Genomic DNA, 12,043 nt, shown 5'->3' on the forward strand with positions numbered 1-12,043 from the left:
AATTGCTTCGCATTAGTAATAATCTGTTTCTTTTCTGGAGGAGAACAGTCTCCTGTGTTTGTCCTGATGATCAGGACTCTTGCTTTGTTTCGTAGGGTGACATACTCCTGCTCACTTTCTAAGAGCCTTCTTAGATCCGTCTTTGACCTCTTGAACTCTTCCCCACCTTCTATTGTCCAGGTTTCTGGTTATTCCCGGCTCACCAGAAGTGGAGGTGATTTCATTCTCTCTTACAAAGAAAACCTAATTTCACCCTTGCTTTAACATCTGACTGTTGCAGTCCTAAAGACACCTGAGAAGTTTCTCTTAGAGGAATGAAGCATACTCTGTGAGGCCTTTCGAAGAAATGCTATCATCTTAACTTATTTAATGAATAAGTCTTAGATTTCTTCTTCCTTGGAAAAGTTAGGCTTGTGACTAGAACACATGACCCTTCTCGGCAATTCTTCAACCGTGGTACATGGTTTACAAAGGGCCCACTCATAGTACACGGAGATCGGGCTGATGGCACAAGGTTTGCTTCCTGAAAGCTAAACTTTGTTACAAGACAGCTACAATGCCCAAATTCCAACAGTGATACTCCTCTCTGCTTCAAGGACAGAAGTTGAAGGTCGAGCACAAATGGCGAGTCTGAATGGCATCTTAATTTCAGCAGCATACCAATTAGAATATGGCATCCTTCATTTAAGTACCTCTGAGATGAAAATACGTTAATTTACAGTGCAAAAATAAATCCAAGCGCCACTGAGAACCCCCAGAGGCATCAGTACACACCAAAATTACTTGTAGCAGTAAAAAGTCATGGAAAAGCCATGCAAAAAATATTCCTTATAGTCCTTACTCTAAAAATACTTACTTCTTTATATAGTCTTATAGGTTGAAGGGAGGGAAAGAAATCCTTGGAACTGAGAACCCGGGCAGAAAGAATGCCTTTGGGGTCACAACTGACCAGTCTTTGTGCTGATGCACACTGGAACGTTGAAATGGTGTAACTGCAGTGACTACCGACGTCATTGCCGCCTGACTCGTACCTTTAAAAGCCCACGTATAAATACAGTTCTATTGCTTATAAATCGTTTAATTTTGCAGACAGGTTCCTTCCCCTCACAAGCTGTTACCTGGAAGTACACATCACACACCACGGAGCTATGAACTCGAGTTTTACTTTGGTTTTGTTAGAAAAATCATGAAGACTTCTGTGAGTTGCTTGGCCAACAGCGTTTGCGTCCAGGCTAAGGAACGGGAAGAATTTTACCTGCCGTTAGCGTAATTGAGGTTAGATGCCACAACAGAAGTGGCGGGAAAGATGGAGAAAAGAGAATTGCTGCAGATTTGTGCCAGGTCTAGTAGGTACAGAAATATTGTGATAATTGTTCATCATCTTGCAGTAGCCTTTCCTGCGACAGGCTGTCGGTTGTTCCACTACGCAGAGATGTAGGCAGAGTTATTGCATATCCTAACGACTGTCGCCCGAGCACGTGTTAAATAGGGTAGGTAAGTCTGTGGCACGGGACAGAAATAACCTTCTGGTTTGGAAGTTATTAGGGAAAGAACTATGTTGGATCTGGTTTTGAATAGTACATTGAAAGGAGCTGTAAATCTAAAAGAGTGAAGTGTATTGAATGAAAGTGATCACGAACCACTGGAGTTCACCATGTAAAGAAAGGACGAGGAGTGGCAAAGCACAGGTGAGGGACTTCAGAAAACTTTATAAAGTATCATGATACTTGTGGATGAGATCTTGGAATAGTAGGTCAAGGGATAAAAGACTGCAGGACACCTGATAGCTTCTGAAAAGTACATGACAGACTTTGCAGCAGAATCTTCCGATGCAGTGGAAAGATGGGCAGCGTAGTAAGGAAATGATATAAAAATCTGAAATGGAAACACTTTAAAGGATTATGTAAATCTGTGGAAGATCTCATGTTAGGGCTACCGTTGCCTCGTTTGACTGTGATCTGGGCACTGGGGTAGTCTCCGGAGGAACAGATTTTATTAAAGATCACTGGATAGCCTGGGTAGCGGAGGAGTGCACACTGCCAAACTGTTGGGATGACTCAGTACCTGAAAGGAGCTGAAAGTAATTTGGAGGGGAGAACCCAAAATCAGAGGGAACTTTAGCAATAAAGAAATGATCTGAAAATTACCCGGTAAGATTCAACAAATGCTACAGCTAAGAGTAGAGGAAAAAAAATATTCTTAAGTACAGAATTAGAAGTATCTGACAAGGCAGCACGTCTGTCGAAAAGGGTCTGAGGGCTACAGCAGCTCTGGGTCTAAACAGCCATTTGCAGTAGAGAGACAAAGGCAAAAAAACTCCGCCCAGCACATAGCAAAAGAAATGGTGTCTGTAGGACATGAAGGGGATCAAACTGCTGAGGCTTCATCCAAAGTACCACGTCCCGTTTTGTGTACTTCACATTGACACCAGTTATTTTACATCAATTAGATCAGAGAAATGCAGCAAATAAAAGAAGTTTGGAAAAGATGTCCTCTGAAGAAATGTTAACCAAGTCATATTTCTCTGGAGAAGAGGAGAAAAGAGCAAGTTAATTTTCTGGAACGGAAACGTCGTTAGTTACAATAAGTTGATCGATGTTTCTCATTATTTACTACTAGGAAGACAAGAATAATTTGTCTTAATTTACAGGAGAGAAAATTTAAACTAAACAGCACAAGAACCTTTGCTATAATTCCTAGAGTTAGGAAGTGACAGAAAAGTCATGAAACGCAGCACCGCAATCAAAAAGGTTGCAGAAGCTTTAAACTTTTCAACGTTTCATTTGGGTTTGTTTTAGAGGGTAAATAGACAATTATCAGTTCACAAAAGATTAAAGTCGAGTTGTAGATACACGTGATAATCCTGAGTAGGTGGTTCTAAACTCTGTACTCCAACACGCACGCAGGACAAGGAAACGTTTAACTCAATCCAGTTTAACGTGATATCTGACAAAGATGTCACAGAACTTCCAAATCAACGGCTCCAGCCTGCAACGTGCTGGCTGCTCTCGTTTGCTCTCGTGTTCCTTCGTGCTTGGTTGGAACGAGCCTTCAGACTGCGGAAATGTCGACTTGACTGAGGAAATTATTCCAGTTTTTATGGAAATGTCTGTAAAGTAGTGTAGGTTAGCTTTCAAACACATGCAAACTATTTAATGTTAGCAGGAAAAACGACTTGTGTGGCAGAAATACCAACACAGGCCCATAAATAAAGATTTCTGACAGGACGTGTATGGAAGGAGGGACTGTGAGCTAAACCCAACAAAACTATAAAATGTTTTTCAAGTTCACTTTCTAAGCTGGCTAGGAAGTTGAAAGATGATTGAAACAATCTGACAAGCTTTCAGGACATACGTTCTTTTCAGAGCATGCGTTGGCTTTCCAATGCCAATAAAATCGTGTAATCCGTTAAAAAAATCCTGTCCGCATTTTTTTCCCATGTTTTTCCTCAGCTCACGATTGCGATAACAATTTTTCTGCAGGATCTTGGCCCATCACTTCCTTCCAGCTTTTTATTAGTCTCTAGGAAATGCCTACACCTAGTCATTATTGTTTAATTAGAGTGTCACCAAATCACCGTAACGCTTTTCATCTTTACAAAGGGTGACAAATTAAGGCTCGCAGCAGCGTCCTTGGGAGAAGATGAGTAAAAGCAATCCGACGAGCCGTGAAAAAAACCCGGGCACTGCCCACGTAAACACAGTTATTGCTGACAAAAGCAGAAAGAAACAAAAAGCCATGAGCACTTTAGACTGCAACCACCAGAGCCTGGCTCTCCAGCAGCGAGCAATTTCTCATTCGTGAGCAATTCCTGCTCACCTCTAGACCTTGAAACACACCACGCACAGGTTTTTAGCATTTAAATTCCACGTATTTTTTCAGTCCTCTTCATCTTGCAGACAGAATTGTCAAAAGCTGCTTAGCGTCATGACCGTTCCTGTGACATCTCTATTCCCGACCTCTTGCCTCATGGAGATGCTGCATCATCTCTAGATCATTTTGTCCACGGTTAAAAGGCTGTGAACTTCTGACCATTCATGAAAACACGGGATCAGACAAGAAGATGCCAACTAGCCCAGGACGTTAGTTGTGATTATCATCTATCGTTGTATGCTCCAGCTGGGACGTAAAGGGAATGCTGTGTCTTCCACACTGAGTTTAGTTTTGGCAAAAGTAGCTTCCATTGGGCTGCAGTTCCCCTTCTCATCGACACGAACGGTGAGCTGGTGCACAAGGAAGCGGAGCTGATTCGGGATCGACGGCATGCCTACGCACGTGCGCCATCAGAGAAGCATCGGCACGGAGAGGCACTTAGGAGAGAAAGGATGAAGGCTTGGCACAGCCGTTTGTCTTGGGGGAGCGAGGGGAAACTCTTGGCATTGTCTTTGTCTTTCATTTTGGCCGTAGGGACAGCCCAGCTGTGCGCTGTGCCGAGTCCAGGTTTGACAGCAACATCCAGCAGCGACAGAAACACGCGACACGTGAGCTGACGTTTCGAACGCTTGCCACTGCTTGTAGTGATTGGAATCTGGGGCTCACGCTCGATCCAGTGCAGCAGCACTGGTTTAGATATGAGCTTAATTAAATCCGTGCAGCACGCTCAGTGCTCAAGCACCTTCTAAACTGATTTAATTAAATCAGTCGAGGCAAAGTCTTTATTCAAACTCTCGCTCAAGCAATTCTTCTGTGATCAAAGGGATCCTTTCCCCCTGATCCCTGTGAGCAGTGGGTATACCCGGAGTAGCACAGCGTTCCTGTGTAGTTGTAGCTCTCCTGCCCTATGTCAAACTCAAATTCCTAGAAAATGATTCTGCCAAGGACCACATCCGAATCTGAGGCAACTATTTCTATAGCTAATATCTGTGAGCATTACTGTAAGGAGCCCCAGGAAAAGCCTATGTGAGGAAAATTAGTAAAGATTGGATTGGGCAATGCTGTTAACGCTGGTTATGGTATATAAAATGATGGTATGACCCTGGTACTGGTCTACAAAACAATGAATAATATGAGTATTTGTTTAGCATGCTCTGTGTTTGTATTCCAAAAATAAGACAGCCGAATAAACCCAAAAGCGAACAGTTTAAACTGCTTCTGGTAAAAATACAAATATACAACAGCAGAAATCCATAAATATACATAGAAATAATATTATGGATGTATATAATACCGGACTAACCTGTAGAACTCTTTGCAACTAAGGCTATGGAGATGAAAGTTTAAGTGTATGCAAAGGAGACATCTATTTTCATAGTCAGAAGAGTCGCAATCACCTCAAGCAGCTTGATAAATTATTCAGTCATTAATGAACTCTATTAACTTCAGCACTTCGTTCCAGGTAATGAAAAAAGTGTCTTCATTATTTCCATCTATACTATTTATTTTCTCCTTTTTAGCAACTGATGCGGTTCACTTTCAAAGCCTCGACGAATCACTGTCAGTTACCAAATCATTCTTCATACAACAATATATTCTAATGTTGTTGTATAAACATTCTAATTTACCTAAACAGCTCATTATCTACACAACACATATCTGCGTGTAACAGAATTTTTAAACAGCAATGAGATGTAAACATTCTTCCAAAAAATGGTCCATTTATTTAAAAGCAAAACCTCTTGAGGGGATTTATCTTCTATCAAGGGAAACAGCGTTAACTGTTTTCCTGCCTTTCTTACATTAGATACAGTTTGAGAAACGAGAGGAAATGTTGTAGTTGTGTGTCGTTTAGTTTAGATTCATTGATTCGGTAACTGTCGTTTCCAAACGCATTTCCAAGCCCCGCTGTTCTTATGAAGCCAGACACCTTACTTTTTGGTTAATAACTTTGAGTCCTCTGGCAATGAAAAACATGAGCTGTGATTTAGGAAAGCAGAACCTTCCTACGTATCCTCCTGCTTTTCTCCATCACAAAGAGGTGCTTACTGGCGGTTGCAACCACGCTTAAATGTCTAGACCCACGAAACAGCTCGAGAAACTGCACTGCTCTCTCAGCAGTCAGAAGCTGGGAGAAGTTTGGTAGTTAAAGATCACGAGGAAGAAGTTTATAGTTAAAGATCACAAGGGACACGGTGCTAAAGCGCAGAGGGCAGTTGAGCACATTTTCCCTCTCGTGCCTTTGACATGTCCTTTATTAAAATGGACACCTGTCCAGGGCTCGGGTGTGAACAGCCTTTCAGCCTTGATTGTGGTTCTCTCCGAGCCTGCTAACGTGACTGAGCTGTAATAGGATTTCCACGTGGAGCACATGCAGTGACACGGCTCCTAAGTGCAGGCAACACTGTAGGGAATCACTCTTGCTGGGATCATCTTCACTTCTTCAGGTATTGCTTGGACCAGGACTAACGCTGGACACGCAAGTGTTGCATTTGGCACGTTGCATTGTGGAAGTTCCCTTTCCCTAGTATATATTACGTTGGAAATACATCATTCCTTAGGTAAGATACAGAAATATCTAGTTGGGCTTCTGTCAGCCTTAGCTGCTGCTGAGATGACAACTTCTGCTTCCATTTGTGGACACTATGCTTTCCTACATAAAATGCTTTAGGACACGGAAGGACACACAGCCTAGATTGCCTTAGCATAGGCCTTCTTCCGAAGACGCCTGTGTCTACCAGACAAGCACGTTATGATGCTCTTGTTTTAAGAACTGTGTGGCAAAAGTCGCAGCCTCGTGATGTAACTTCTGAGTAGTCTACAAAAATGGGATCCAGGCCTTTATCCTTGCAAAATCCATTCACGAATGCTAAAGGAACAAAGTGGGATGTTTTGTACATTTTAGATATCAATACAGGGATTTGCAAGTCGCCTCTTTTTCCAGAGAAGAAGAAATAAATTCCTTCTTTTAGTGCTATGTAACTTTTGTGTAATACAAAGTTAGTTGTGAGGAGCTAACTTGTCATTTGTGCCAGGGTACTAACTCAGCTTTTTGAGAAAGGGGGAAACATAATACAAGTCAACAGCTTGAACATTTCCATATCCACGTGGGACACGTGCCTGTTTAGGACAGAAATCAATACCAAGACACACTAAAAACCTGCATGACAGAAAACGGTCGAGGACAGTGAAGTGCAGCTCAGGTTTTCTCACCTGAGTCTGAGGCTCAGAGCTACGTTCCGTTATCAAATGAATTCGTTCCTCATCTGAAATGGGGTAAGTTGCACAACTTGGAGACAAACGAACCCATAAATGTGGGTTTGCCTTTCAGAAACACTAACGCCGCTCCCAGCGACAGAAGGCCGAGAGGGGTTGCACCGTTTTCTGCAAAAGTGCAGAAAGAAGCGTTTGCCCACCAGTTTCATCATAGGCTCTTACCACAGTACCAAACTGGTGTTTGTATTCACCAGCACCATTTAGGCACAGAAAGTAGAGCGAGTATATCCTTCAGCGGCAGCTTATACCCTTTCTGGGGTTCAGCTTATCCTCTGGTGTGTCCCATCCGCTCTGCTGGTCGCACACATCCGCAGGTATTGAAATGCTCCGACACGCAAATGCCAAGCCTGGGCGTTCCGAAAGGCACCGAAGGAGACAGAACCAGGGTGATGAGTGAGAAACGAATGCAACCGTGGGGCCCTCCCCACCCTGAGGGCCGGAGCACATAGTACACCCATCCCTGCAGCTAAAGCCTGTGAGAAGGTAAAAATCATGCTACACAGAGTACCAGCCTGATAAAAAACCACCACAAAACCCTAATCTGATGGGAGCATGAATCTTCTGCTGAGCTGTGCTCCGCAGTTCTTCCCCAAACGTGCTTTGTCTCTGGAAAAACGCGTGTGCGGCATCATTAAAAGCGGGATACAAGCTTGCCCTGTCATTGATGAAGTAGATAAAGAATGTCTTGATGTTCTTTGAAGTCCAGAACACACAGCATATCTAAAAGTGTAGAATAAATTGCCCAATATATTTTAGATGAGAAAAAATATGTCACATTATTAAAGACACTCTAACGCACAGAAGAACAGGCTTAAGGTGGCAGACTCAGCTTGCCATTACCATTCCCTAAGCTTTCCTCCCCCGGGCGGCATATATAATTACATTTTTGCTGCAAGACCCAGTGGGAATTTCACTGCTGACTATCGTGATTCCCAGAGTGAATGTCTGTACTGAATCAGTTCTTTTTCGGAGGGCGGGGGTTCAGGAGAGGTTGAGCTTGAGCCATCCTTACCCTCAAACTCAGTGACCGTTATTGTGTCATTTAGCTCTGCAACAGCTCATCTAAGTGTCTGCTTTTAACTGACAGAAAGTTAAAAGAAGGTTTCAAGTCTGCATAAGGCAGGCAAATGTGCAGCATTACTTTAAGACAGAAATTACTACTTGGCCTCCTGTGAACCATTTGTACTTTGAACAATGAAGACTGATGGCTCTGGTGTCTCTCTCGGCTGGTATCAACGCACAAACTGGCTTCTGTTACACTGTTTTTCGTTTCCATGATCGCTGTCCTAAGCAGCAAAGTTCCCTTTGCCCAGGCAAGCTTACAGGAATTAAACCAGGCAGTGCATCTCAAACTTCTTCATTTCTTCCGCTGCCTGCTCAAGTGGAGAATTAAGCCATATTCACAAATATAATTGCAGCCATTTGTTTCGTAACCTCATACACCGGTCAATGTTAGGCAACAACAGAAAAAAAATGCACAAACAATAAAACAAAAGTACAAAGAACAGCTTAATACTACAGTAAGCGATTTAAACAGCTGTCTTAGTTTATCCTTCCCACAGCACAGTGTTTTCTTCATTCCCCAGCAAGCATTTCTTCCGAAAAGAAAATAAAACCTTTGTTAGTGCCTACCAATTGAGCAGAGCTGGATAAAGTTGGTAAAGATTTTCTTCATTAGTTTGCTTTTTAAAAGATAAGGCTTTATTTGCCTTTAACGCTACTGTGAGATTTGTGTTGACGTACATTCATGCTTTCAATTTGCAAAAATTAATTTTGCGCAGACACGTTAAAGAGAGAGACTCGCTACTGTTTGCAGACTGAAGGATTCTTAGTATCTTCTAACATGATGTTTCCCCGCAACGTAAAGGGTGAAAAAATTACCAGACTTCATATGAGAAACAGGGAGGTTAAAAAATTTCGATGCTCTTTCTCTCCTCATTCCCCAAATACAGGAGGTGCAAAGTGCTCAGGTTTCCACAAGTATTACGTTAGCTCTAATAGGAGGAGCTCCTTGAACACATAAAGGGGAATGAAACGCGCTGTATGTGCATGGAAGAACCCCACCCTTTCCATACTCCAATCAGTCTTAGAGCCAGAGTCCAGTTCGCTGTTAACCGGTCCGATATTATCGGTTTATTTTTCTCTCTCCTGCAGCTTCCATCTTGCTACCTTTGCTGTCGTTTGGTGAACTCTTTTGAAGAAGGAGCATAATTTCTCGTTTTGGGAAAGCACACAGCTCCTTGAGTCATTCTCTAAATGAATGTAGGAAGACAGCAGCCCTGCTGTTGAAAGTAAAGAAGATCATGGGGTTATCAGAACTACTAATTCCACAACTTCATCTCATTTCTTCTGAGAATTCCGTCCAAGTTACGTGCACTAAAACTGTGGGATAAAAGAAGGAAATGGGGGGAGGGCGTTCCTGCTGCACTGTCTCACAGGGACGATACGGCTGCTCCCTGGCTTTGCAGTACTTTTAGGAAACCAGTGCTCAGCAGAAGACAGCGACAAGCAGTCCCTACGCGTTTCGGGGTGCTGGGAGTGACAAAGGCAGCCAAAGGCGTCCCCTCCCAGCCAAAGCATGCTGCCGTGTGCTCCGAAGCCTGGATCCTACGTCAAGGTCGGTACTGCTTTTTGAAACAAGCAACAAATCCAGATGACCTCCTCCTGGGAGAACCATATTAAGATAGCCAGAGATAAAACCTGAGTACCTTCCCTGCGGCAGGTCGTTTCCACCCCAGTGATGGCACACTTACTGCAGCCTTCAAAACACTGCTGGCATGAGTTTTACATCATTTCTCACCTCTCTCTAATGACACTAATTAAATCCACACAGTGCCGTAGACCGACGTGAGGCTGTAGAACACAGCTGTGTATGTTTGCACCAGCAGTGTATCTACCTGGTTATTTCCAAATTCGACATTAACATATGAATCCTGCTTCCAGTTCTGACTCTTGAGGCACATCTTTCTGCCCGGCTTGCCAGTGAACTCCATCTGGGAAAGCAATAGCGTAGTTGTGCTTGTGAGACAATCGGCGTGCTGGTGCAAGCCTGAACACGATTCCCTAGACTCAGGTTGGGCGGAGAGGGAGCAACCGTGTTACAAAACACGCCTGCAGATAAGTTCTTGAAGGAGTTGATTTTCATGTAACACAGTTTTCTTAAAAAAACTTGACACTACAGCAGTAGCAGGTTTCAAACTAACTGGCCTCGTGCCTGCGTCCACCACTGGTGCCCAAAAGCACTCTGGTACCATTGCCTGTAGAAGACTCCACGGGGCTGAAATGCAGCAAGCTTTCAGCAGGGCACGTAGAACAGGACAGAGCCAGTGACTGGCTCAGTCCCTGTACAGATGAGGTGCTCCAGCTGGACACGGTGCGAGCCAGGAGGAGACCAAAGACCCAGTCTCTCTGGTTTAATTGGTAACGTCCAGTGAGTTGTGTTGCCCTATCAATTTCTGGTGCCTCTGTTTCTTTAGAAACTTACCAGGAGGAAGGCATGTGTTTTGCACCACAAGATCGAGACCCAGTGAAGCTATTACAAATTTAATAAGGGAGTTTATTTAGCCTACACAGATCTCTCTAAATAGATACTTCCCAAAATAACCTGATTTCAAAGGCTTTAAAAAAAATGCACACATAGAAGTCGTTTGTTCCCACTGAGATGAACCAAACCGTTCTCTGCACTCCAAAGTCCTTTCCAGAACTGGATTCCTTCTACGCTGCCTTTTCATCTCGACACGTTTGTTTTATTTTAAGTGGTGTGTTTTAATGTGTATGTCTCTTGAACCTCATCTACCTCAGACTCAGCAAGAGTATCAGTGTCCCTCATGGGATAGCACCATGGAATATTTTATATGCGATGACAAGCAATCTCTTCTGTAATATTTTGGTCCAACGTTTCCTGGGTTATTTAATCTCAGCTTTTTAAAAATGGAGTGTCCTGTAAAAGGAAACTGCATTAGAGGGAAAGCAATAAATGCTTCATTCAGTGTGCTTGGCCAAAATAGCTCACTGAGCCCTGGAATGAAAAGACCCTTGTCCATAACGACACAGACACAATTACGAGCGCAGACAGGAGGGTTTTGCCAAGAAGGGGAAAATGACTTGTAGCATTAAGGAGGAGGGGTGAAATCTCTCCATGGGTAGGGCAACCAGTCTGATAATAATTAGAACACTTATAACGGGGCGTGGGGAAGAGATGGGAGGTCAGAAGTGCATAAAGGGGACAGCAAAGCGAACCTCCTGTCTTCCTATAGAACCATGGCCTCCTGTTCCTTTCCTGTCTCCCTTAAGAGAATATTTAGGATAACTCATCACAGAAGCGTTCCAAAGAGAAAAACCCATCCATTGTCACTCCCTCCTCCTCCATTGCTCTTTCTCAGCTGTACCTTCTTGATTGTTATAAGACTCGATCCAACTCTTTTCCATGTCATGCTTCTCTTCAGTTGTTTGCATGTTACTCTTCTTCCTTCGCGCTCCTAGATTTTACACTTTGCCTTCCACTTCCACCTCTTCATCTTGACTCTCTCTTTTGCTTCTCTGGCCCTACTCTGCAGTTCCTGTTTAACTCCTCTCGGCTCCTCTCTCCCGAGGGATTCACGTTGCAGATGGCAGCAGCAAAAGCAAATTGAGGTGCACCTTAGAAGCCAAAGCCACAGGACCTGGACAATCATTTGCCACCGTATCAGATGCTGCAGCAGTGCTAAGAGGGATCCTACAAAGACTTTGTCTGTTAACGGGGGTCAGTCAAGCATGGTGTCTTTTTTTATTTGCCCTCAGTTAATGACTCCCCAGGCCAATTAAAATTCTGCAACAAGGTTCAAATCAGCGTAAACACGGTCTTGCAGAACTGCAGCAGCACTGCAGGCCTCAGAAAGGAAGCTCGACTGAGCCT

Source organism: Tauraco erythrolophus, chromosome 5, assembly GCF_009769465.1.
Source record: "Tauraco erythrolophus isolate bTauEry1 chromosome 5, bTauEry1.pri, whole genome shotgun sequence".
NCBI classification, from domain to species: Eukaryota; Metazoa; Chordata; class Aves; order Musophagiformes; family Musophagidae; genus Tauraco; species Tauraco erythrolophus.